Source organism: Elephantulus edwardii, unplaced genomic scaffold (assembly GCF_000299155.1).
Source record: "Elephantulus edwardii isolate Elephantulus edwardi_28Jun2011 unplaced genomic scaffold, EleEdw1.0 scaffold00204, whole genome shotgun sequence".
In the NCBI taxonomy this organism is placed as follows: domain Eukaryota; kingdom Metazoa; phylum Chordata; class Mammalia; order Macroscelidea; family Macroscelididae; genus Elephantulus; species Elephantulus edwardii.
This window is the reverse complement of record NW_006399954.1, coordinates 2,245,266-2,250,293: the sequence shown is the minus strand read 5'-3', so window position 1 is coordinate 2,250,293 and position 5,028 is coordinate 2,245,266.

Below are 5,028 nucleotides of genomic sequence, written 5' to 3'. Positions count from 1 at the left end.
GGGGAAGACCCTCTATGAGATGGATTGATTCAGTGACTGGGGTAATAGGGATGGGTATGTCAGAGGCGGTGCGGTTGGCGCAGGATAGAGCAGGGTTTAGGGCTCTTGTGCATAGGGTCGCTATGAGTCAGAAACGACTCGAGGGCACATAACAACAACAACAAGACTATCAAAGTTGAATAAACATTATGATACCACACAGCACAAAAGAGAAGGACAGACTGTCATTTGGGGGCACTCTTGGTATCTTAGGGAGTTCTGGTGCTTTAGTAGTAAAGCATTGAGATGCCAGCCCAAAGGCATGTGACATGTAGAAGAAAGATAGGTAATCTCTCCTGTGTGATCTATTGTCTCTGAGAACCTTTTCGAAGGTCAGTTCCAATTCAACAGTACGCAACAACAACTCAGTGTAAGTTCTAATGAGTAAATTCCAATTCAACAGTACATAACAACTCAGTGTATTGCATTTTCATTTTTTTATTTTATTCATTTTAATGTACATTTACAGAGATTTTGGATTTCCATTCATTCATTGTTGCATTTTTTCCCTGCCCACCCTCTCCCCCAGCTCACTCTTCTCTTTGAAAAGTAAAAGAAAAACTCCTTCATTGGTATATAATCCCCTCCGCCACCCCCATGTTCCACCTCGAGTACATTCCACTATGAAACCTTCATTCTGGACTTTTGTCATAACCATAATACCCAATCATATACCACTTTTAAACTGTTCTGTCCCTCATCTGTTTCAATGCAGTAAATATAATTTGTCCATTTTTTCTCAGTCTTACCCTAACCCTGATGTCAGTTCCATTCTACAATAGTGGCATTATACAGTATTTGTCTTTATGTGACTGAGATATTTCACTCAGCATAATGTCCTCCAGGGTCACTTATTTTGAACAATATTGCATGAGTTCTCTGTTTTTCAATTCAGCGTAATATTCCACTGTGTGAATATGCCAGAGCTTATTTTTCCATTCCAACAAACTTAGGTTGTTTCCAGCTCTTTGTTATGTGAACAAAGCCACAATAAACATAAGTGTGTATACATCTGCCTGGGTGGCAGTTATGGTTTCTTTAGTGTGTTTTGTGTTAAGGTGATATTACATTGTAAGCTGTTAGAGAAATCAATGTCATGGTCAAATTAAAGATCTATAAACCCATTTTGCAATCCAGAAATGGAGCTTAAGGGAAGAAATCTGGGATACAAAGAAAGGCCAACAGTAACCTTGACTTCTTTCACTATGTTGGATTTTTTTCTCTAGTTCTATCTCAAAATAGTCTTCTTGTGGTATGATGCTTAATTCCTCTTCCAGACAACTTTTATCATACCAGTTCATCTGCTAAATGCTTGAGGCCAGAAGAGTGTAACATAAAGTTCTCATCTCTACGTATTCCTCTAAAAGAGAAGCTAGAACTTGAAGGAACTTCAAAAATGTTTCAAAACGTTCATAAAACTCAACCAATCAAATAGCATTGATTTAAATAGCCTATGACACAAATCAATCACCTCATTTTCTTTTGTTGACTGAACGGCCTGGATAACTTCTTAATGTAGATGTGGTCAGTAATTTTTCACAGCATGTAGATAATAGAAGGAGAAGGCAAAAGTTTACATTGCGTGAATTTCACTTTGGATAAACCCACAACTCCAGTGACAAAACATAATGAAATAATGGAATCGACATTTCCTTTCTCTGGATATGTTGAATCACCAAATGTTTGAAAATTCTTTCTAACACAACCCATAACCACCACATACTTTAAGAAAGAAACCTCCTCCCATTTCCTAGAGCAATTCAACTTTCTGTGACTTTTGCTGAAATGTACTTTTACTTGTGCTGAAGGGTGCAACAATGAATGAATGGAATTCCAAAATCTCTGTAGATGTTCATTGAAATGAAAAATAAACTAAATTAATTTAAAAAGAAGAGATCATAGCACCAGGGATATTATTGTTGATGTTGGATCAATCCTAGATGCAAGTAAAGAACACCAGAAAAACGTTAAAAAAAATGTTTTCAAGTGCAGTTTCAATTTCCAGTTACATTGGTTTATTCTGTTTGAATCTGTAGATTCTCTTTGAATCTGAAGAATTGACTTAATGGCCAAAAAAGAGGCCAAATCTTTGCTAAGATAAAGAACTTCATATAAAGATATAATGAGTGAACTTGATAAGAATGCCTAATACAGAAATGTTTAAATTACTGACTCCTTTGGAGTGATCTAAAAGGCTTTATGGTTAATGACTAAAGAATGTATCACAGTCAACCATAGACAATTTCATTTCATAGGAAGCCCGGTTTATTTAATAACACAATCTAATGTATACATAATTATTCTACAACTTTTTTTTAAATTCTTCCTCTGACACACATATATAGATTTCTCTGATTAAATGAAATATGAGAGAATTAAATTATAAGCCAAGAGTATTATACCTTATTATTCTAGGGTATTATGCCAAAAATATTATACCTTCTCAATTTAAAAAAATTAATGTTTCCAATTTTGAAGAAGAACTTGTAAATTCCTGAAAGTTGAGTTCACACTCAGATTCTCTGTGGGACACCTGGTATGTTTCCCTCAAAGCCCATCTATGTTAGTATCTTGGTACAATCATTTATTTAATAAACCTGCTTTGAAACACAACAGAGCATGTTATTTAAAAGCTGGTGAAAGGTGATTGCTAACCTTGAAATTTAAAAAGCCAACTTTCATTTAAAAAACAAGATCCTTCTCAATTTGACTGAAATACATTAAACAGGACAGTGAGACTATCTCTTGTAATTGTCAGCAGATTGACAATCTGACATATAATTCTGGAAAACCTGCATTTAATTGCTAAAAATATGACTTCCTAGAAACTACAAGTGTGTTCTGGCAATGTCAAGTTATCCCAAATCACATGACTTGATTTCTGCTTTAGAATTAAAATTGAAGACTTATCCCAGGTTGAAGCAGTGCCTCTTGCATTCCACAAGAGCTCAATAGACTGCAGGAGGAGAACGGGGATACCGTTAAAGCGTGGCGGTGCCCCAGGGGTCAATGTCACATGCAATCTAATTTAACATCTTTATTAAGGATCTCGAAGAGGGAGTAAGCCATATATTAATGAAATGTGCAAATGATATTAAACTGGGAGCTGGTGTAATCACCAATCAGGACAAAGAAATAATAGAAACACACCAAAAGAGGTTAAAACTGTGAACATAAAATGATTACACAAAAATCACCTTCATGTGATTGATCATTTCAGAGATGTGTGCTGGGAGTCAGAAATCTTAAAGTTGGGGACTGAATCTAATCTAGGAAGAGATTGAAGCCAAAGAGAGCAACCTTTGGCCAATATAAATACTTTACATAACATTATGCAAATTTTTATAACCTTTATTAGCAAAAAGAGCCTAATAAAGGTTGTAAATATTTAGAGACAAGACACCTTAAATGGAGTAGCTTAACAAAATATGACACATTTGGTTATTAAAATAACTATTAATATTTATCAAAGTAATTATACAGAAATGTTAAATAGAATGGAATAGCTTTGAATAGGAAAGCAGGCTATAAGGCCTGTACATGATGATAGATATGTTCATTAATCAAGATCTATTAATAGTGTCTACCTGAAAACTAGTTTTTAAACATACATTTATTTCAAAGATAGACAAATGTGGTTTTCTAAAAGCATGAAACAATTAAGAAACTCTGACATTTTAACCTCCAATTCTTTTTTGTTTCCCTTTCTGCCAGCCAAAAAAAAAGAAACAAACAGCTGAGGCAGCTTTAAAAATGTCTTTGCAAAGTTGTTACTAAAATAAGATGCCTTTCAGGCAGCACTTGACAATTGCACAAGTTTAGTTAAGAGTCCCCTGACTACCAAGAACTTCTTTTTTTTTTTAATTAAGATTAAGTTCTTTTTTGTAAGTTTATTAAGAACTTGGATTTCTAGTCATTCATTCTTGCACATTTTCCTCCCTGCCCTCCCTCCACCCCCCAGTTCACATTTTTCTTTGGGTAAAAAAGTTCTTTCATTGTTATACAGGTCCGCCCATCCATCCTCAGACCACTTTACTCTGCAGCTCTTATTCTGGACTGTTGTCATACTAATAATACTTAACCATATATTCCTTTTGTACAGTTTTCTCCCTCATCTGTTTCAATGTCACGTACATTAGTTATCCCTTCATTTCTTAGTTTCCTCCTAACTCCCTGTCAGTCCTGTTTTATATCAGTGGCATTATACAGTATTTGTCTTTTTGTGATTGAGATCTTTCACTCAGCATAATGTCCTCCACGGTGATCCATTGTATACAATATTTCATAAATTCTTTGTTTTTCAGTGCTACATAATATTCCATTGTGTGAATATACCATTTGTTTGTTGATAAGCGCTTGGGTTGTTTCCAACTCTTTGCTATTGTGAACAAAGCAGCAATATATAGGGATGTGTGTATGAGTGACAGTTACGGTTTCTTTAGAGTATATTCCCAGTAATGCAATTCCTTGATAAAATGGTATTTCTATTTCCAGGTTTTTGAGAAAACACCATACTGCCTTCCATAGTGTTTGCACCATTTTTTACTCCTGTCAAGAGTGAATATGAGTTCCAGTTTCTCCACAACCTTGTCAGCATTTGTTGTTTGCTGCTCCGTTGAATTTTGCTATTCTTACTGAGGTGAGGTGATATTTCATAGTTGTTTTGATTTACATCTCCATTAGAGCTAGGGATTTTGAACACTTCATGTGTTTGTTTGCCATCTGAATGTCTTCTTTGGTGACGTGTCTGTTCATATTTTGTGCTTATTTTGAAATTGGGTTAACTTTATCTTGTTGTGGTGCTCGAGTATTCTATAAATTCTAGCTATAAGTCCCTTATCAGACAAGTCACTACCAAATATCTTTTTCTCAGTCTTCGGCTTCTTTCTTTGCCCTGTTAGAGAAGTTTTTGGATGTGCTTAGGTGTTTGATTTTTAGAAGGTCCCATTCATCTATTTTTTTCCTCTCCCATTTGTAGGTTTTTCAGGA